The sequence below is a fragment of the Phalangium opilio genome, unplaced genomic scaffold (assembly GCF_054372755.1).
Source record: "Phalangium opilio isolate 3A_F unplaced genomic scaffold, DU_Popi_V2 ptg000026l_1, whole genome shotgun sequence".
Lineage (NCBI taxonomy): Eukaryota > Metazoa > Arthropoda > Arachnida > Opiliones > Phalangiidae > Phalangium > Phalangium opilio.
The window spans coordinates 2,321,697-2,346,267 of NW_028324157.1; positions in this window are offsets into that span (position 1 = coordinate 2,321,697).

Here is a 24,571-nt window from a genome sequence, read left to right on the forward strand (position 1 = left end):
TTGGGTTGTGGCTTCCATGTTTTGGGGACATTTGCTTTTTGTGTGGCGAGGTATGATTCAGCTTTGATATGGACAAATGTTACAAATCATACTGGTAGACTAAGAATACGGTTGAGGTATAGCGAGAGAGTAGAGTTTCCACAGCAATTGAGAGATATTGAAAAGGCTTGAACAATTGACTATTTTAAAATTGAATTCCTGCACTTGCAAAGAATTAAAAAAAGCGATAGATGCATATATTTAGGTTGTTTAAAGGGTAGTGATAGTCATCTCCACTCGGAGAGGTAATATTTTGGCTTTCCCGACTTGTTTCGTACGTTCTCGAAAGAGGCATAACGTAACAGCGGTTCCTCTCGTGTACGCGTAAACAGTTTTTACATGGTTTCGAGCAAGACTGTTTTTCTTTCAGTTCTAGTCCGCATTTTAAACACCTTTTAAAGTTATCGCACGTTCCGTTAGATATATGAAAATTCAAACATTCTTCTCCTTTAAAAAACGATGGCATTTTCGACATTTAACAGGTTTAATTAGTTTATCTTCGTGGAATACATTTAAAGTTCTATATCTACTACATTTAACTCGATTTTAGCAAAAGTGATTATTCTTTTGATTATATCCGTGCATAAGTGGATAATGTTACAGCTCCCTATAAGTACTGGACGTAGGTTATACTTTTATAAACAGCGTTTTCTTCCAGGACATCCAAGCCCGCCATCTATAGCTCAGTTTAGTTAACCGGATCTGGAGTTACGTTAGACTACGGAAGTTCCGGTTGATGGGAATGGCTGTCAGACCGCTGTCAGTGTCGTGATTAGTGTGAAACTTGTTATCGCGTTATAATTTTGATTTAGAATGGCTTATTTTTCTTTTGCTAATTAGAAAAAGGGACTAGTATCAATGTATTTAATTTCAATGCCAAATGAATGACACATCTGAACACGATTTATGTGATATTATAAGCACTTAACCGTAAGCGACTAAAACGTTTTGTAAAACTGAAAAATATTGACCAGCATCTTTCGCAAACGGAAAACGTTAAAGCATTGAAGAAATTTGTCAGACTTAAAGAAGGAAAACAAATTTCTGTCTACGCACATAACCTATAATTAGTAATAAATCGGTACAGCTATCCCCGCTAAAAACCTTTAAATCGGTGGAAACTCAGTGCTGTATTTGGAATGCATGAAAAATGTTCTAGCACGATGAAGGCTATTTTGATCATTAGAATTCATATTAATTTCCTTTCCAACACAAGCGTTTAAAAATTGCGCAAAATACCTATTAATTTTTTTCAAGTCGGAAAAATAAAGTGGACTTCTACTATTATATTCACAACCCAACAACTATGTATGGAACAACTTGTTTCCTTTGGCGCTCTTCTCTCTCAAACCTTTCCTCATTGGCTAACACTTACTTCCGTTTGTTTGCCCCGCTTATTAAAAATTTCATTCGCGCCAAAATCATTCCTCTTGTTTAGTTCACAAATTCGCCGCTGCGTTTCGCATATACCCTTTTCCCTTCAGTGCTGGGAGACAATGCTGATGCACAGCGATATTATATCGTCCAGTACTTCTAGGGAGCTGTAATATGATCCACTTCTGATCCGTGAAATACTTTTAAACATTTAGAACAATACGATTTACCGCCAAACATTGTATGCAATTCCTTAACTACATGCACGTGATCATTAACTAACAATAAAAAAATTTGTTTTTCCTTGAAAGGTCCGACAAAATATTTTTCTAAATTATCAGCTCTGATTATAATAATTTGATATTCGTTTAAGTAAGTTTGAAAATTTTGAATATCTAATAAATTAACGGTATCCGGAGAAATATTAGCGTTTATATATAATTGGTCCGCTTTTTCTTTTTGGAGGGGGTGATTACAGTTTTTTATCTTTCTAAAATAAAAAAGTGACTCGTTCGTTGTTTGATACTTTTTGTTCGTATTCTTTTCGAATCTCTTATCAGCCAAATAAATTCCTATCACCAAAGGTCTTCCAAAACATAAGTTATCGGTATTGTCAATGTGAATATAATTTGAACTCGTTTTTATAAACGTATCCAAAATTACTATATTTCTATTTTTTATCGATTTTGATCGACGTCCAACGGGTACGTCGCAATGTAAAAAAATAACGTCAAAAACTAAAGAGCTTTGTAAATGGAAATTTCGATATGATTGGGCAACTTGACTTATAGCTCCTATTACTCTTTCAGCCGTTAATTCATTAATATTCATAAACCTTAAATTTATCGGACTATCCAACTCATACGAACGAATACAAAATCTAACTCTATTATATCCTTGATGATTGCGTAATAATTCAAAGAGTATGGAATTAATTATACTAACAAACGTTTCGTTTACTTCGGTTAATTTAATACGTTCTAAATTTTTAAATTTAATTTTACATTCTACTTGATAACATTTGTATTTTCGAGATTTTTTTTATCTAATATTTTTCGCAAGTATAAAATTGCTAAGGATTAGCTTTAACACTTAAATTTAGCGGTTCTTCATTTTCGGAATCGCTCGAACTACTCATCTTAAAATGAGTAAGTTTATCAAATTGTTTAGAGTTTTATATCTTTTTTTTCGTTTTTCTTCTTTTTCTTTTAAATCGATTTCGAGTCTGTGTTGTAACATGGCCGCGTGAGGTGATAGATGTCCTCTGGTGCGATGATTTTCCGGTCCCGAGAAGTCCCTTTCAATTTCCTCGAAAAAATTACGTGCAATGATAGGGACGTTTCCACACCTGGTTCCTGACCCAAAAACAAATCTGCATAACGGTTGTTCGCGGTAATGAACAGCCAATGGATGATTGTCGGCTCTCCATCCAGTCAAGGCGGTAAGGCATGAAAAAGAACGAACGGTTTTAGGACTAATGCAATAAAAACCGCTGGCTGCCATGTCATCCACGCTAATAGCTTCGACAGACCATATCTTGAACGTTGATAATCTGTTAACTTCGAGTCTCATATCCATCCCATCAACCAGGTATATATTCTCTTCTTTTTTATATTAAATAGTAGTGGTAATTGATATATTGGGTATATAGTATGTATAAATACGTTAATAGATATACGAGTAATAGATATTGGGATTCCATATTGTTGATTATTCGTTTTTGTTAAAAAACGAATAATTTTTCGTGATCTTGTCGGGATTATCGATCATATGCTTGGCAATCTTGTTCACGATAGATCGAATTTGTTTACATTCGACGCTATCTTTAGACGCGAGAAATCTTAATCTTCTTCCATGGCATTGCCAAATATCTTTATTATCTCTATCTTTTATATCCGCGTACTTGTAAATTTGAATATCGAAATAAAAATCGTCACGCGACGCTGGTAAAGAAGTCACGTAACTAGCTAAACCTCGCTTAATATCGTATCTAAGGACAATGCCGGTTTTTTCGATATCAGTTTCCTCTTTAACGTTTTTATATTGTTCTAAAATATCTATTTGCTCCTCATCATCAGATATATTAATTTTTCGCTTACCGAGTGAAGATGAAGATGCCATAACGAACGCCGAGTGAAGAACGAATAAAATATCCGAAAATCCCGAGACCTTATATACACCATCCCCGCCGCCCCAGGGGAGGGGGATGACACACGGCGTCCCCACGCACTAGCGCGGGGACGCTTAATTATACGGTTAAAAATATTTTTTCCCAGAAATAATTACGATAGAATTCTCGTAGATAATTATAGCCTCTATATTTTTTGAAAGTAATTACGAGTTAGAATTCCACCTGGATACCTCAATAATATATTTTTTTAGATAATTATACTTAATGATACCCCTAGGTATATTTTTTTTGTATTACAATGTATCAAAAATAATTGCTTTTTTATCTGGCTGTGGGTATACTTTTTAATAATAGTAGATATACGATTTCAAACACCTGGATACCCCTAGGTTATAAAATATATTTTTTGAAAAGTAATTTACCGAGAATTCTCGTCGTTAGTTATACTTAATGATACCCCTAGGTTGTAAAATATATTTTTTGTATTACAATGTATCAAAAATAATTGCTTTTTTATCTCGCTGCGGGTATACTTTTTAATGATAGGTAGATATACGATTTGAAACACCTGAATTCCCCTAGGCTACAAAATATATTTTTTGAAAAGTAATTTACCGAGAATTTTCGTCGTTAATTATAATTAATGATACCCCTAGGTTCTAAAATATATTTTTTTGAATTACACTGTATCAAAAAATAATTGCTTTTTTATACGATCCACCTGGTTGTAATTACCGAGAAGTATTTTTTGCTTCGATCAAATTGCTCTGGGTGGAGTTTATGGAGAGGGCTAAAGACGCTTCAACTCTCCAATACACGTCCTACACAGATGGAAAGCTTTAATTGGCATTTAATTGTTTATAAAAACGAAAAAGTGTGGGAATTTAAACAGGGATTTTTCGGGGGAAAGGTGCTCCGATCTTAAAATGGATGATATTTTTGGAAAAAGGTCGAAGGGTCATTTACTTAAAAAAAATCTTCTCTCTCGTAGTTAATTATACTTCAAAAATCACGCGTGAATTCTCCCAAGGTTTTTATTTTCTCGCCATTAACAGGTACAAGAATTTCTATCGCTTAAGGGTAGTATTATGGAATTTTTAAGTGGAGATATTTTAGTATAAAAAGACCCCCGAGTTTTTGTTAGGAAAGTCAATCGAAAGTAAATGTTTAAACTGCACTGCTCGTTCCTGAATAAAAATACCCGTGATGTGTTGTAAGTAATACTTTTTTATAAAAAATATGGCTATGTTACGCGATTTTAACTTACACCTAACAAAAAGCGGTGTATCGGTAACTGTTTGTCCGCGGGGAAGAGACGTAGAACCAACAGTTATAGTTGAAAGTGAAAACTTTATTTTAATACCGTATAAAATATCAATTAAATTTTATTGTTGCAAGAACATCTATATTTCTATTACGAGTTACGGTCTTGCCTTTACGTATGACGAAAGCGTTCCAGTGACAATTACACCCGAAGTATTTGCGCTTATTATGCAAGACCCCGTAAACGGGTTTATTACTACCCATATTAACTTTATTATTAATCAAAGAATTTTCTTAAAAAATATGTTACTCAGCTTTCGAATTCTTTTGGGTGATTTTGAAAAAAAAACTATTGGATGGTAATCGCGAGAGTAAATCTACCTTACACGCATTTTGTAGTACGTTAAATTTAACCGATCTGTTAAAATCATTCGAAAATAATTTACGAAATCCTCAAAATATTCAATGTGTTTTAAGCATTCAACAAATGATTTCGTACTGTTTAATTGAATTTTAAAAAATCTTTTTAATAACATGTAAAATACAATAAAAAAAAATGATAGATGTTTAGAATATAGTTAATATTTTTTAGAAAAAAAGTTAAACATTTAAAGGATAATCAAACATGTCCACAAATCCCGTATTAAAGTCCTCGGGATGGCCGCGACAGGGGTAATGAATATTAAGCATAAAAGCGGTGATGCAAATACCCACTATCTTATTATATCGGGGACAGGATAGAGTTCTACAATAGAAAGCCTTTGAAATATTTCTAACGATAACAGAAACCTCTCTTCGTTTACAAACGCAACACGGTACGAATGCCCGTTTGGGTCGATTTGATCGAAAAACGGGTGATCGAAAACTTTCCCAAATGATCGAAATCCCATTTGATCGAATCCCATTTGATCGAATCCCATTTGATCGCATCCCATTTGATTGAATCCCATTTGATCCTCGTCTATCGTTCAACACGTTTTTAAAGAACATACGGAAGGAGTGGAAGCACAAAACGAACCAATCCTAAAGAATACATGTAAAGAGTAGAACTGCAGAACCCTAACCTAACCTAACCTATCCTAACCTAACCTAACCTAACCTAACCTAACCTACCCTAACCTACCCTAACCTAACCTACCCTACCCTACCCTAAACCTAACCTAACCTAAACCTAACCTAACCTAACCTAACCTAACCTAACCTAACCTAACCTAACCTAACCTAACCTAACCTAACCTAACCTGGCCCTATGAAAATATTTTGGAAAAGGTACCCTTTCATTTGGTAATAGGCAAAATCAAGAGGAAATACATTTGATATAAACTTCCCTCGGATAAACTTTCTTCGTCACTATATAGCAAACCTGAAAGTGTATGACTTGATTAGAAACAACACATTGTTTTTAATAAACGTTCTTCGTCACTATATAGCAAATCTGAAAGTGTATGACTTGATTAGAAACCACAAGAATTATATTTGATATTTTTAACATACCTTCGAGGATTCGAACCAGAAACCTCCCGATCCGCAATCCAATACCGTATCCATTACGCAAGCGGGTCGATGAAGGCTCTTGCATTTTAGATTAAATGTATCATATTATTATTTTAGGGGGATATATATAATTTTTTTTCGATCACAATTACTTTCGATCAATAGGGACGAAATGCGCTCCCGTCAGAATTATTTTCGATCAAACTAATTTCGATCAAATAAGATATTTTTCGATCCCCCAATTTTCGATCATTAAGGAATATACCCGAATGCCGATGAATAAGTTTCGAAGATTCTAAAATACATAGCTACTTTTACTTAACTTTACTTTTTAATGGTAAAATTAAAATATCTCTTACCCTGCAGATGCCCTTTCTTTCGGTATATCTGGGGTATTTTCTAACGGTACTTGGGTTCTATAAAAAACACTCTTAAGAAACTAGAAGTTTAAAACAACTAGTAAACTTTTAGCTTACACAAATTTCCACTCCTGAAACTGCGGCTGAGGATTATCTTCTTGGAGACCCATGTTTTTTAAAAGACTTTCTCGGATGAAGCGTTAAAAGAAAATGATAAAGTTTTCCCCGAGATATCTACTATTTTAAATAATTATTATAGGGCGTTGTCAAGGTTAACTACTTTTTTAAGAAATGTTTGGCACTACGGTTGTTTAAAGAGGGGATTCTAATAGAGTGTTTAAGCTTAATATAAAAAGATCAGAGACGTAGTTTCATTATAATATATATATTTTTATTGATTAGTAACTTCGGATAATAATTTAGGTAAGTTATAAAGAGAAATTAGATAACAGAAATGAGAATTATTTAAGATATGAACAGGATAAACTTTTTGTAGATCGGTGAAACATATAAGATGTTGGTATAAAGGACAAGCTTGTCAATGACAGAAGTAGAGTGTGTAGACAGTTGTAGATTGTAAATTAGTTTCGTCGGTGAAGGTGTAGTGTTTTGAAGTACGGCAATAGCAATTAGGGCATCGAGTAGGAATAGCGTATGTAGAACTATAAAAGAAGGTATTAAATACTGCAATTATAAAACTTTTGTATGAATTCAACACTAGTTTGATCATAAAGAACAGAAATTACAATGACAACCCCTATGATGTAAAAATTTATACACCTATTAGTTATACTATTAATTTGTTTAAGTTATTATATATTAACGTAGTTATTGAACAATTGCGTAAATATAATCATTCTTTAATGGATTTAACTTTCACTTTAGAAAAATTTAAAAATAAATTTAGGCTCATTACAAGATCTCCATATCTTCCAAGTATTTTGGAAGATAGACACTTCAAATTAACGTATGATCCCACTTTTAATGTATTTTCAAAAGACGCTATCGATTATTATTATCGTCAAGACTTGGAGTATATAGAGGGAAGATTTTTAAAATTATTTCCAAATTTTTGGAATCTTTATCGCAGAATTTAATCATGATGTAATCAATACAAATAAACATTGTTTTTAACATTTTATTTCATCTTTTTTATTTGTTTTTTACAATGTTGACACAATCATATTTTAAAAAAATTCTGATCTAAAATCGGCTTAAGTAGAGGAAAAAACCCATAATTGCAACTGATGGGTCCATCGATAACATTCCAAAAATAATTCCTACAGGTACAGTTACGGGAAGGAGAAGTAATAAACCACCTAAACGACCATATTCTTTTGTAACCTCAAAAACACGCTGCGTACAGCATCTATTATTACAATATCCTTTAGTCTTGGGTTTACTTGTAGTTGAAACGTATTTCTCCGTTGGTGGTACATCTCTCCCTGACTCGTCGATAGAACAGTTTATGGGTATGTTGCATGTTGAAAACCCTTTAACAATTGGACATTCCGGGGAATATTTTCGATGCTCCTCATTTACCTTATCATTAGCTTTCCAACTATGTAATGTTATATCGCAATAAAAACATTTAACGGCATCGCCCTTCTTTAAATAATAAAAACCATGTTTCGCAAACTCTGATGGATCTATATTACTAACGGGGTAATCTTTAAAAGTTTCGAGCCGTAGTTTTTCCCAGTTCATTATAGCTTTAAGTTTTGTCTCGAACTAATATAATTTTCAATCAGTGTTGCTGATATATCTTACAAATTTTACCTACGTCACACTACACGTGACTCGCATTTTGATACAATAAAATGTTTTAATGACGCGTATGGTGTAATTTTTATATTACAACGAATACTTTGGAACGATCGATCTTCTTTAAACAATAGCTACACTTCGAAGGTCCACGATGTCCGATACAAACCGCTAATATAGGTAAAAGACCCATTAACGCAACCTCCAGACTCATTGTTATCATACCTAACACTATCCCGAGTGGTATAGTTATTACGGTACTTAGAAGTAATGCTCCTACTATAGAACATTCTTTTACAACCTCATAAAATCGAAGCTTACAACATCTATTGTTACAGTACTCTATCTCTTTAGTACTACCCGAAACGTATTTTTCTGTTGGAGGTACATCCGTTCCGTGATTTATACGAATGTTATCCTCCGCTTCCATTGTCAACAAAGTATCAAACATTTGGTTGAATATCTTCGATACTAACGGGTAATCTTGTTTCGAGCCGTAGTTTTTTTCCAGTTCCTTATAGCTTTACGTTTTTTCCCGAACTAATATAATTTCAATCACTGTTGTGGCTATATCTTAAAAATTTTACCTACGTCACACTGCACGTGACTCGGATTTGATTGACAGGTGTGATTCTGAATTATGCAAATTTTAATCATTCTCGGTTCATTTGCATGGTTTAAGGTCGGGTCTCTGAATTTTGCAAATTTGGATCATTTTCGGTTCATTTGCATGGTTAAAAGTGGGCTTACTGAATTATGCAAATTTTGATCATTTTCGGCTAATTTGCATAGTCAAAATTGGGGTAACATACTACTAACGTGCGAAATATCCCGACAACGTGCTTTGATGGGGATGCAAAAGCGGAAAAACTGGTTTTGGGGCTAGTCCCCTCGTACCTACTCTAGAGACGGTTTCGCCCTCTACCTTCGTTCCTTTTGGCGGGCGTTACAAACTCGTACAAAAAATATAACGAAAATGAAAGATAGTAGAAGTATATGAAAACGTTAATAGGAGTACATTAAACTCGTACTTTCCCATATATGTCACAAAAGCAGTTTTTCCTCTACTCTTAGGGTGCATTTCCACTTGTCAATACCCTGATTTAAGGTCAAGGGTGGTTATGTATTTCGGTCTTCCTACCCTAGCTAACATGTCCTCTATATTAGGCAAGGGATAACGGTCCTTAATGGTAACACTGTTCAGTTTTCTATAATCAATACAAAACCGATAGGGTTTACCCCGTTTTGTTTGATCAACTAAAACTACGGGCGAAGCCCAAGGAGATACAGAGGGTCTGATTATCCCGTCATCTAATATTTCACTGACCTGTTGTTCAATTATTTTCTTTTTCTGATCATTAACACAATAAGGCTGAGATTTTATGGGCGGACTAATCCCGTATGAATCTCATAGAAGACTAGTCCTGTTCTTCCTACTTTATCCGAAAATTAACTCAGGAAATTTCAATGAAAGGGATTCTAATTGATGATGTTGGGGCTGCGGAAACTGCGTCCCTAATACTATTCACAATCTCCTTATCTATTGAATCCTTTTCAGATGGAATTGAAAAAAGGATCTTTAGGTTCTCCACTAAACATTGTGACGATTCAAAATCTAATTTGACCCTGTGCTTTTCAAGGAAATCTTGTCCCAATATAAAGTTACTATTGAGGGAAGGAACTATGTAGAATTTAAATTTAAATTGTTTCTCACTTTCGTTTGACTTATGAGTAAACTCTAGTTCGTGAGAACCTTTTGTAAAAGTATATTGGCCGTCGCCCCAAAATACACAGTCTAATTGTTCATCTTCAGGTAACTCTGAAGAGTTTCTAAATTTAAAAATCTTTTGCCACTGATATAAACTGACAAAAGAGGTATCAGCCCCACTATGTAACTTAGCGTGAACTATCGCGTGTTCAAAAGTAACGAGAATGGTGACCCTTTTATAAACTGAACCTTTCCTGAGGGATTCAATCCTCAGGGGGAACGCGACATGCTTCTTGGTAGGGGAATTTATTGGGCACCGGGAGAGGGACCACGAGGGACCTCTCCCGCTTTGGCCTCCCCCGACTTGCTAATCTTTTTTTCTTGACTGTCGGGTGCCAGATGACCTGGTTTCTGACAATTAAAACACGTTATAGTACGTGTAGATGGGTAGGACAAGGCCAATTGACGACCAGGAGATTTTGATCTCTGATTATTATATCTATTATAGGATCTTTGACCTCTATAGGAGTTGTTACCTTTAGCTTTGGCTCTGGAGTCTAAAGGTTGTAAGGGATATTCCCCTTTAGGATGTGAAGGAGAAGTAGGAGGATAAGAAGGGTTTTGACACTGCCCAGGGGAACAATGACTATGGGTGGAGCCCCAGTTTGATGGGCAAGGGGACTCAGCCTTTACTATAACCTTAGGTTTAGGGGGAGATTTACTCTTTTCCCTTTTCTCCACATTCTTTTTCCTCACTTCGATATCTTTTTCAATGGTCTTACAGGAATTCCTTAATTGTTCCATTGAAGTGAATTGCAAAAAGAGGAGAGGAGTTCTTAGTTCATCCTTTAAATTACTTTTAATTATAGGAACTAACTCCTTTTCGGAAAGAGGATGGGTCATCCCTAAGTTTAACTTCATAACATCCCCGAAGAAATCTTCGACAGATTCCATATCCTTCTGACTCCTTTGGGAAATCTCTATTTTAAGCTTCGAATCAGCTTCAGAATCCCTAAATTAAGCCTTAAAGTGCCTTTTAAATGTTTTCCAAGCTAAATGACGATGGGCAGGGTTTGAATTACAAATATCGTCATACTGACGGATTAAAACCTTGTACCAGTACAAAGCATGCCCTCGTAAAAGGAGAGGTAATGCCGCTAACCTATCTTCATCCGATAGCTTGTGATAGCATATTCCTCAAAAGCGGGTAAAAACTTTGAGGCATTATCGCTAGAAGATCCCATAAACGCTAACCTTTCCGGCGGTTCAATAGGGACTTTTGCCGTCTGAGGAATTGTACTTCTATTTATTAATGTGGGTAGATCCCTAACTAATTTATCCAAACTAGTAGCTATAGATTTATCTATTGCTACATTCTGAGCTACGGCGTTAGCCTGTGTGGTTGAATTATCAGCCAAGGTTTGGAGTAAGGGTAATATAAAGGATCTTAATTCCTCATCGGTTGTGTCTGGTCCGAATTGAGGGATTTGTCGAGACGGAGACATTTGAGTTCCCGTAGTTTCAACTCTTGTAGTAGGTAAAGTGTTAGCAAAACTAACTTTGGGCCTAACGCTTTTAGACGCTGGTTTAGGAGGAACAAGGGTATCAATCCCAGAGTGAGGAGGGAAATTTGAGGGAGTTGAACTTCTCTGGTGAGCGGGAATGCTCTTATGAGGGAATAATTGATAGGGAGAAAATCCCGAAACTAAAGAGGCTGCATTCTTCTTTCTCGAATCAGAATCTTCTTCTTCCTTCTCTTCTTCAAGGCGAAGAATCTGTTAAAAATCCTCCAAAGGATCATCTATTTCTGGTGGTGCTAGCGTGTCGCCATCTTCCCCACAGAGGAAAATAGATCTTCCTTTGATTGGTCTTCCCTTTTATTACCTCTCCGAGTGACGTATGTCACGGAGAGGTATTACACCGGCCGTGTCTGTCTGTCTGTCTGTGTGTCTGTCTGTCTGTCAGACCCCACGTGACCGCGTTCGCAGTTTACAAATCGGAGCAAACAAATACCCGATTTCCGGAACGCGTTCGCGGTTCACGGAAATTTGGCCATTCATCTACCAACACCAGTCTTTACTAACTGGCTTCTAAGGACCACAATCTGCTAGTCTTTGTCCATCCCACATGGACACTAGTCTGTACTTGCTAGCTTCCAAGCACAACCATCTTCTGTTCATCGTCAATTTCACCTTGACACCAGCTTCTATGCACCACTATCTTCTGTTCTTCGTCAAATCCACATTGACACCAGCTTCTATGCACCACCAGCTTCTATGCACCACCATCTTCTGTTCTTCGTCAATTCCACATTGACACCAGCTTCTATGCACCACCATCTTCAGGTCTTTGTCCATTCCACATGGACGCCAGTCAGTCCATTCTGGCTTCTTTTCCTTCGTCATCGTTTGGTTTCAAGATATCCGCGGCGATCGGCTAGGGTTACGATAAACGTCTAGCCTCCCAATGGCAGGGCTTCCACCATCGGTTCACGCGAATGCGTTTTTATCTATTATTGGTTTCAAGATATACGCGGCGATCGGCTAGGGTTACGAGAAACGTCTAGCCTCCCAATGGCAGGGCTTCCACCATCGGTTCACGCGAATGCGTTTTTATCTATTATTATAATGGAAACAAATCGTATATATACCCCAAAATTTGAAGAAAGCGGGCAAGAGGGGTACCCTTCACTTTAAACGTCAATATTAGGAAAGTTTCGAAAGATAATAGGAACAACTTTATCTTAAACGATTTAACTATTTTTAAAGTTATTTACTGGCGATTAAAATAATTAATATCATTTATATTTAATTAATTATTTAAGATAAACTTATTTCTTTGAAGTGACACAAGTGAGAGTTTATATAGAACGAGTTATGAAGACTGCATCTGAATCGAAACACTACACGCATATCAAAGTTAATATAAAGCGAGTAGGATGATAATATCTCTTACAAAACGATAAAATTTCCTTTTGCAGAATATTAAATGGAAATATTTTAAATAATTTTCGGCATTACGATTCTTTTAGTAGTTGTGTAGCTATAAAGCTCAGTTTCATCTCAATATTCCAAGAACATCTTTTGATATTAACATTTCAAATTTAGTGTTTACTTTTTAATTCAGCTTTACTACATTTATATATAGTGTAAACGCAACTTTTGATTTCATTACATTACAAGGATTTCAATACTTCGTCTCTCTGTAAGTGTTGAAGCGATTGAGCCTTTGAAACAAGATACCCTAGAATTAAACTAGAATTGAACTTGTTTCGTGTCCTCTTACAAGAGGTGTTAACGGTTCAGAGTGAGCCGAAAGTTAAATACACACTTAAGTGATAGATATTAAGTCCTCATTAGACTTATGAGAATACACAGGGAAATGTTAAACGATTAATCCTTTACAAATGGTCTTCGCGATATCCCGCCAAATCGAGCTACGTATTTCCGCTTTTCTTATTGGCTGGTGGACCCATGGACGAAGTAATACTGAAAAACCAATGGCAGCCCATTACTGCCCCCATTACTAAGCGACAAAACAACCAATGTAAAGCTTACAGCTCCAAAATGGAGGGGGTTATGAATATTTGGAGTCAAATCCCGGAAAACGCTAGCGCCATCTAGACAAAATAAGACGTTAGCTGCTTCCCTCGTTAGAACGTTGATTCCCCCACTATCCGGTTTGCTACTATCTGCCGTTAGAAGGCGAATCAACAAGTATTTTTCAACTTTCTCCATCTGCCATCCGTCCTTCAGTATTAGTTCGTCCATGGTGGACCTGTGTTTGGAAAGTAAATTCGTCTCGACTCGGAGAGGTTTATTTTGGTTTCCCAACTTGTTTCATGTAGAATCCTCCTCCTCGTCCTCAGTGTCATGAGGAGATCTCCATGTTTTATTGTCCGAGTAGGCTTATTATTTATTCAAGTTAAGTTTTACAATAATTAAGTAAAGTTAAATTTGGATAAGTTTATACAAAATAAACAAGTAAGTTATCTTAATTCAATACCTTAATTATAAAGATAATTTTATTTTAATTTATTATTTAAATTAATTATGATTAATTAAGATTAAATTAATTATCTTTAATCTTTTACCAAAGTGGAAACCGAGGCTTACCGTCACGTGGAGGGCGGATATACCAACGATGATAAACAATTTTTCTACGGGACGAGTCCCTGTTTGGGCGGCATTTATGTAACCCTGAATAGAAATTAACTAAACAGGGAGATTCTCCCGAGGGCCATAAAAGTGAATCAAAGACAACTTACTTTAATTATCCAACAATAGAAGAAAAACTTCTAGACTTTTATTAATCAAAAGTAGAAAACGGGATAAACCCAACCTAACCCGTACACTTTACGGTGCTTGATTAACAAACAAAACAATTGACGGCTGCTTCTTGATCACAGCAATATATCACGAAACTAAAGTAGGGAGGAGGAGCATGTAACATGGAGGCATATATACCCTGCCAGATCCAAGGAGTAGAAACTCCAAGGAATCTGGCAGCCATGTTACAGTAGTTCTTTTTGTGCGAGAAATGAAAGATTAGATGGTTTAATATTTCCAGACGATATATTTTTAAAAATTTTCAGTTCTTACTGGCTAATATTACCTGCATTAAATGGATTAGCAATTTCGGTTAAGGTTAATGGTATATATTTATAAAGGCACTAATTCGTCTTAAAATATTTATTAATTGTTTTTTTATATTTAAAAATAGATAATAGTAAAAGATTTTAGTTGTAAAATTAGTTTTCTTCGTTAAAAATGAGAAATTTAAATCAAACTTTCTATATAAGAAAAGAAATTTATCAAAATTAAAATTTCTCACGATCAAGGATGTCATGCCTTGTAGAAAAGAGCTATGGGAGAGCTTAATATTTTATCCATCCACCGGACTGAAACAATGGATGAATAGTTTTGTTTTTATTGTTGGTAATTGGTACTGGTTAGTTTTGTGGTAATTAATTGGCGACTCGTTTCAACTAAACAAATTTAATACTAAGTTATAAATATTTTAAAGTATTACATGATTATTCGGGTCCAGCGACATAAAAAAGAAGGTATAATTTTAAAGTTTTAAAACTTGGTTTGAATAGATTCCGGCTTAGGCAGGTGACCATTCGGGTCCAGCTACAAGGTAAAGAGTGTCTATTTTTACGAGATATTTTTCGTTCTACAAGATCTCCTCCCTCTAAGCTAGCCAATCATGTTCGAGCTTTCTGCGGTACACGTGCATAGGAAAGGATTATGGGGCACTTTGGCGGTGTTTTGGGTTTTTTGGGGACGTTCCCCTTTCGCTCGCTCGAGAGGGAAGATCTTATGGATTTACAGTTTAACAATAATTGACAGGTTCTTTTACAAATTTTTCTTATTGATACAAAGGTTATTTTTGAAGGGTTGGTGGTCTTTAGAATTTGAAAGTTCAAGGTTTTTATTTTTTGGTTGTATTTTTATGGTCAGGTGGGATTTTTTATTATTATTTTTGTTCACTTGCACGTGATAATTTTCTTTTCGTGTGCTTAAACTATACAGGTTGATAATATTTATTCAAATTTATAGAAATTTAAACTTAATTATTAACTAATTTTAGAAACGCGTAAATTACATTCCTAAATTCTCAACATGCCTTGAGCGACTTCTGTTATGCATTGCTCTTAGATCTATAAATTAAAATCAAAATTAAATGAAATTAAGTTTCCATAACCAAATAACTCTACTTGGACGACATTAATTCAACCATTTCGCGAGTTGTTAATCTGGCTGAACAAAGTGGGAGGGGCTAAAAAACCTTTCATTCAGTCACATTCTATTATAGTGTCTTTTTGGGAAGAAAATTTAAATCAAAATTAAACGAAATTAAGTTGATAAATTATTAATAAAATATATTAATAAACAATTATTTACATAAAATTAACAACAAAATACATTAAAAAACATTAAACTTACCATTGGTTATGTCTAGAAGATGTTTCTGTGCTTTTCACTCGGCCTTTTCTTTCTCCGCTTTTTCTCTCAATTCCTTGGCTATTCTTATCTTCTCCTCGGCTTCGCGGAGTATACTGTTTTCTTTGTGCGCCCGCTTTTTCTCTCAATTCCTTGGCTATTGTTATCTTCTCCTCGGCTTCGCGGAGTTTACTGTTTTCTTTGTGCGCTTCCTGCAAAGATGACAACATTCCGAGTCGGTAAATGAAACAAAAATACACGAAACACGTAAGACAATAAACCCAAAAGACGACGACTACTTACAATGAATTGATCCTTGCATATTTCATCCAAGGAATATTTTTTAGGATCGAAAACGTAAAACTCCGACAGTTCGTCATATTGTTTCGTCATTTTCTTGTACATGTTCTCCAAACCTTCAGATTGTTTACGCGATTCTTCTAGGAAGCTCTTGAAAACATTTAGTTAAGGAAATTTTGTCTTAAAAATGATGTAAAAAGTAAACAAACAATCAAAAAAAGGATACAGTCATGACTTATTCAAATTGACCACTTTCATTTTGGGCTTTAAAGTTTTTCAAGTCAAAGTCCAACTGTTGATCTGATTTCTTTATTTGGTTAATGTTTTTAAGTATCTGATCTGGTGAAACTAGACACCAAACAATGATAGAAAAACATGACAAATCTGTCTCGGTATCGTTTATAAATGGCGATCGCTCAGGTGGGGAAGTAATTATAAATCGCGATCGATCCGGCGGGGAAGTAATTATAAATCGCTATCGACCCGGCGGGGAAGTAAATATAAATGGCGATCGACCCGGCGGGAAATGTTAGGGCTCGGAATCGGATACGCATTATCTTAGGTTAACCGTTTTTTAATCGACAATTTAATTTCGGATGGTTTACTTATAGACAAAGCATATCAAATGTTAATCGATTTCACTTGAAACGGATAATATGGAAACAATGTTATACGCTTATATTTTTAATTATTGGGTTTTATTCTTTCGGATAATTATCATATTGTTTTCATTACTCAAATTTTTGCTAGCCGTAATGGATCTCAAAATACGATTCGTAACGGATGGAAGGACCGTGTCTAATAATTAACTGTTTACTCGATAAGTGGAAACAAAAAACATTATAGCACCCAAATATATTAATTAATTGTTTAGATAAGGTGATGATATGAAAGAGAAAATTTTTCATCGAAATAACTACAACAGATTATTTTTGAATGATTGCTTAAATAGTTATGTAGTGTACAGATAGAATCTTTTGTTATACTATATATATTATAAAATAGAAGGGCAAGAGTTGTGAATAAAGAGACCGCACAACTCCCGCGGAATGGTCGGGTACTGACGTCTCTTCGTTGCTGACATCTACTCTTTCAACCTTCCTTTGACAATGTAAACACAATACGCAGGGGTATGTGTAGTAAATAGTGAGTGAAAAAAACAGCTACGTAATACAACATGTTTTATTTATAAGTTTTACAAAGATAAATAATTTTTCATCGTAATTATGATTCCACCATGACTTCAGGCACATGCAACTCGATATTGTTTCCGGTTTCATAGAACCACGTTTCTGAGAGATTAAGTTCGTACCGCCAGAAAACGTTCTTTCAGACGCAACTGAAGAACCTTGAATACATAGGTAGTCCTTCGCCATTTTACTAACCGATGGGTAATTGATTGAATTTGCCTTTGTACATAATAGGAATAAATGATATTGAAAGACGCACGGTAAAACCTTTTTTACCTTCCACCATTCGACAACGTTTGTCTGGGGAGGAAGCAAATCATCCTTTAATTACCTAAGAAGTTCAGTCCCTTTTACCAGTCTTCGAGGACGCTTAGGGTAAACACTAAATATTTCGTCAGTGGGCTCAACGGCCACATCCTTTGTTGTTTCTTCTCTCGAATCGTAGAAATGGTTGAAAACGTTAAGAACAGTAGCCTTGATTTCTTTTAATTCATTTTTGCTAGAGATATCTTTAAAGAAATCTAGCTTTAATGTTGGGTCCAAAACTGTAAATAACAATACTATTTTAATTACTAAGTCATCGTTGAGTATTGTGAAAGTCTGCTTTGCAATGCAAACTAGTCGAGATATTAGTTGTAGTACTTAATTATAAAGCCTACTCAAACAGCAAAGTCCAAGGTTTCTGGGAGCGCTTATCTGCCAAATTCCACTGAGGGAGCTTAAGAGTAATTTCACACTACTCAGTACAGGTTTTATTTTCTCATTTCATTTAAGGCGGATATGAGTGACACCAATGTAAGCGGTTTTTTGACTGGTTGAGTTAAGTTGAAGCGGAATGTGTACAGTAATGTAAGACTATGTTTATATATGCCATCAGGAATGTATGGAGCATAGGAAAACTATTTTAGAAATTCTCCCTATAATTGTGCCTTTATGCGATTAAATATGGTTGTATCTTACGGGTCACCATATTTCAACCCGAAAGAAGGCAAAACAAGAGGAGCGCGCATACCTAAAGTAGATAGGTAAAGATCGAAAAAATTTCCCCGGATTACCGGTTTTCTACTCTTTGATATTTCACTGCTCAGAAGATCGTCGAATTTCAGAGTTCCTGCAAAGTATCTGAAACGCGCCTGCAATGATCCGGCAAAGTATCTGAAACGCGCCTGCAATGATCCGGCAAAGTATCTGAAACGCGAATGCAATTATCCCACATAGTATCTGAAACGCGCCTGCAACTGACCTACAAAGTATCTGAAACGCGACTGCAATTATCCTACAAAGTATCAGCAACGCGCCTGCAATTACCCTACAAAGTATCCGAAACGCGTCTGCAATTATCCTACAAAGTATCCGAAACGCGTCTGCAATTATCCTACAAAGTATCCGAAACGCGTCTGCAATTATCCTATAAAGTATCTGAAACGCAACTGCAATGATCCTGCAAAGTATCTGAAACGCAACTGCAATGATCCTGCAAAGAATCTGAAACGCGCCTGCAATCATCCAGCAAAGTATCTGAAACGTGACTGCAATTATCCCACATAGTATCTGAACCGTGCCTGCAACTACCCTACAAAGTATCCGAAACGCGTCTGCAATTATCCTACAAAGTATCTGAAATGCGCCTGCAATGATCCTTAAAAGTATCTGAAAAGCACCTGCAATTATAGTACAAATTAAAGTATCTGAAACGCGTCTGCAATGATCCGGCAAAGTATCTGAAACGCGAATACAATTATCCCACATAGTATCTGAAACGCGCCTGCAACGCGTCTGCAATGATCCAGCAAAGTATCTGAAACGCGAATACAATTATCCCACATAGTATCTGAAACGCGCCTGCAACTACCCTACAAAGTATCTGAAACGCGTCTGCAATTATCCTACAAAGTATCTGAAACGCGACTGCAATTATCCCACATAGTATCTGAAACGCGTCTGCAATTATCCTACAAAGCATCTGAAACGCGTCTGCAATTATCCTACAAAGTATCCGAAACGCGTCTGCAGTTATCCTACAAAGTATCCGAAACGCGTCTGCAATTATCCTACAAAGTATCTGAAACGCGCCTGCAATGACCCTGCAAAGTATCTGAAACGCGAATACAATTATCCCACATAGTATCTGAAACGCGCCTGCAACTACCCTACAAAGTATCTGAAACGCGTCTGCAATTATCCTACAAAGTATCTGAAACGCCCCTGCAACTACCCTACAAAGTATCTGAAACGCGTCTGCAATTATCCTACAAAGTATCAGCAACGCGTCTGCAATTACCCTACAAAGTATCCGAAACGCGTCTGCAATTATCCTACAAAGTATCCGAAACGCGTCTGCAATCATCCTACAAAGTATCCGAAACGCGTCTGCAATTATCCTATAAAGTATCCGAAACGCGCCTGCAATGATCCTGCAAAGTATCTGAAACGCGACTGCAATTATCCCACATAGTATCTGAACCGTGCCTGCAACTACCCTACAAAGTATCTGAAACGCGTCTGCAATTATCCTACAAAGTATCTGAAACGCGCCTGCAATGACCCTGCAAAGTATCTGAAACGCGAATACAATTATCCCACATAGTATCTGAAACGCGCCTGCAACTACCCTACAAAGTATCTGAAACGCGTCTGCAATTATCCTACAAAGTATCTGAAACGCCCCTGCAACTACCCTACAAAGTATCTGAAACGCGTCTGCAATTATCCTACAAAGTATCAGCAACGCGTCTGCAATTATCCTACAAAGTATCAGCAACGCGTCTGCAATTATCCTACAAAGTATCCGAAACGCGTCTGCAATTATCCTACAAAGTATCCGAAACGCGTCTGCAATCATCCTACAAAGTATCCGAAACGCGTCTGCAATTATCCTATAAAGTATCCGAAACGCGCCTGCAATGATCCAGCAAAGTATCTGAAACGCGACTGCAATTATCCCACATAGTATCTGAACCGTGCCTGCAACTACCCTACAAAGTATCTGAAACGCGTCTGCAATTATCCTACAAGGTATCTGAAACGCGTCTGCAAATATCCTACAAAGTATCCGAAACGCGTCTGCAATTATCCTATAAAGTATATGAAACGCGCCTGCAATGATACTGAGTTTTCCAACGGAAGATATTTTTCTGCAAAACGTCTAAAATGTTCTGCATTGCTCTCTGGAATGCATCTTAATTTTGTCTGAAGTTGAACCTTTTTCAGGTTTATTCCAGTATTATTCCAGAATATTCCAGTTTAATTGCAATATATTGCAGATTCTAAAAAAATCTACTTAACAGCAAAATGCAGTCGTAAATTTTTGTACGGGAAATTATTTCGAAAAAGGTATTTTAGAAATATAAGGTATGTAATTAAACCTTTTAGGGTTTCTGCGCTTCTGGTGGTATGTTATCGTACCCTTGAAGTAGAAAAGGACTTAACAGATTCCTTTAGAAGGATTTTTTAGCTCCGGCGTGGTGATTATAGCTAGCACTACTAAAGTAAAATACATGATATAATACTTTTAGCCCAAATTCTCTAACACTGACTGTTTACTTCACCATTAGCACTAGTAATGGCAGCGTAGAAGAAATCTCTATTGGAATATTATATATAAAAATAAGGAAAAGGTTCGATAGGGTAGAATAGGGTAGTAGTTTTCTACCCGAGATTTCAATTTAAATCTCAAGTTTCCTAGCTAGTGGTTTTTCTTAAATATTTAGTTACATATAATTAATATAAATTATTTTCTTTGACAGTTATATACACTAGCATACGTTACATCATTTAAAGGCAATACAATTATGATATAAGGCATACATAATTAATATAAAGGTTTGAATCCGAGCTTACGCCTTCAGTCGCCATTCAGAAATAATCCATGTATATGTGACCCTGAATTTCCTTTACACTATGACAGTGTCACACCTTCCTTAACAAGGGGAAGTTTACTATGCGAACTCTCACTGTCCCGCAAGCCTACGGTACAGACACTAAAAGGCGAGATGGAAGGCAAAATTTTACCCTCGTCCCGTAAGCCCACAATACAGACAATGAAAGTTAAGACGGAAGAAAAAGTTTACACTCGTGTCCTTCCGTCTCTTTTACATCGAAGTTGTGTATTGCTTACCTTGCACTGTAAAAAATAAGGGTTTGAAAAGGGTTTATTTAGGGTTTATAAAATCTCCGAAAACCCTAGATGGTCTTAAAAACGACTCAAACCAGTTCAGTAAGAGTTTACACTAAGAATCCAAACCCCTAATGGTTTCGATTTTTTTTTCAAACTCTTATGGGTTTATATATAGTACTACAGGGAATCTGCTCCAGAAAGGTTTCAAATTAAACCTTTTAAGGTTTAATTCAATCAATTTAGACAAAATATAGGGAATGCAATTTATAACGTACAGTATAATAAAAGTTATTATCACACTTGCCTCAGTGACCATTTAGGTGTTTTACCATATTTTCCACCCTCGTGATTTAAATATACACGTAATACGTTGCAAACTAATTATTGATGTCTTTTGTAGATGGGGTGGGTATATTATAGGATATTTAAATGTAATTTGGATCTTTAAATATTCTTTAGCGATCAAAAATATGGCAGCTTCAGTCTGATTTTTAGTCATTCCAAATTCAAGTTTAATACGCAAAGATAAGCATGCTTATAACTAGTTCGAACTCAATGTGTTTTGTAGCATCTACAGTAAAAACCAGCTTGACTAAACAATTCAGGGTAATCCTTTATATTTGTGTTCAGTCGGACTTGATTTAATATGGAAAGCTAAGGAGGGTGTATACACAATGTTAAATCTCATAGAAAAGAAAGTAGTCACACACAAGTCCGACTTTACACGAGTATAGTGTGGAATTCCCTGGCCCTAAGGGGGCGTAAAAAAGAATAAAGTTCAAATAGGCAAGCTTCAAAATATCCAAACGGAAAGAGTCCCATATACTTCAACCTATAGTGTTTGCGCACCAATATATAGGAGCAGCCACTGGGCAAGAAAAAGGGGTGTTCAGTCGTTTTTGATATAATAGGGAAACCTAAGGCGGATGAGTACTCAACGTTGAATCTCATAGGAAAGAAAGTAGTCACAATCAAATCCAACTGAACACGAGTATTGTTTGTAAAACATATTTTCAATTTTATGAAATCGATTTCAAAAAATTTATTTATAAAACATACTAGGCTTAAATGGTTTCTAAAAATTTACATTTCACAACGACTAAGCTCTTTTGATGAATACTATAACCATCTAGCAATTCGTAATGCTTCTCTTCTCCCGCTCTTAAAAGGTACCATTGACCAGTCGGTTGAGGTGGTATTTCATAAGCGTGTAAATGTGGCTCAAATCGAATAGGTTTAAATACTGAACCCGCAAGAAACACGTCCTCGTTCACAGCAAATATATATTCCAATTTCAAAAACGCTGTTACTAAATTATCATGGTAGTTCACAATTAGAAAACATCCGATTCGATATGTTACATTTTCGTAAACAACCCTTTTAAAGGAGCAAATTTTCTCGGGAAATTCTGCCATCAGCGTTGCTAAATTTATTGGTAAATTTTCTTTGTGTATTAAGACACTGTTCGAGGTGTCTTGAATTCCTTCCGTTTCTTCCGCCAGAGTGTTATAACACTGATAAAATTGGTGCCGTTCACTTAGGGTTTTGGTAAGGTTTCGAAAGTTGTTGGAAATCTTAGATATATATTTAAAGTAACGGTGCTTACTTTCGAAACGCATACATGATATATGGCTTAAGGGACCATATAACTTTATGCACCTTGCATAATGCACCAAAAAATGAAACTTGGGTGTAATTTTGTGTGAACCCATTATGTTTTTAACATCTTGAAGAAAACGTTCTATAAGCAACTCAAGTTCTGGAGTATAATCTTTATGAACATAAGGCGCATAAATTATGTCACATATCTCTCTTAATCTAAGATAAACGACCCAATGCGCGTCGCCTACCTCGGGTAAAAAATCCAAAATTATTAGAGGCAACAGTAGAAAAACACAATATGTTTCACTCGCGGAACCTTTAAAAATACTGTCGCCCATAATTGCTTGTCGTAGTTGAACCTGTGGCTTATTTTGTTCCGTTTTACCGAATTGAAAGTTTTCAATGCATTTGTTGAATTCTTCCAATGTAAGCCTTTTGCTAGATATAAGTTTCTTCAAAACGCCTTTCAAAATAGACGGAATTACTCCTTCCTTTATATCGTGCATTGGGTCAGGGGTCAATTGCTCAGTTAAGTCGAAATCCTTAATTCGCATTAAAGGACTTTCGCTTCGAACACCATAAATAGAGCTGTTTTTATCACTAATAGCGATTTGTTGAAGATGATAGTTGTGGCGAGGCAGAGAGCGTAGTACACATTGTCGCTCGTTAGAAATTTCAGATAAATCTTGGTAGTCAATCATACAAAATCGACAAACCCGTCCAGAGCTAAAGCATTGATTAAAACCACCAAGCTTATGCAATCCAAGATTATCCCCCGAAAACACAGAGGCGGTTGCTTTCACATTTCTATTTAAGCATTTGAGAAAAACACCTTCTTCTTGAAGCAAATTTAAGTCGTATATTAAAGGCTCAAATAGCTCTCTCATTCCGAACCTTTCCGCATCAGCAGAATTGGCCAGAAAAACCAAGTGTATGTTACTTAGTTTTGACTTATGTTTCGCTTGCCGGTTTAATATAGAAAAATAGCATCCCAACATTTTATTCTTCCCCCTTTTTCTTCCAAGGGGATTGCAAACATCGAACTCATCTAAGTACACTTGCAGCTGCAAATTCCAAGGACTTTGATGTGCTTGTCGATTAAAAATTTTTTTCGAAATTTCTGAATTTACAAAATGAGAAATTATGGGTTAGTCATGATTTGGTGGTTCGTGTTTTTCGTGCTCATTGAAATTGGTATATAACTTTCCTAAAACCTTTGTTATTGGCACATAATGAAAATGCTTCTTTTTATTTTGAAACAATGACTCAGTGAAAGTATACT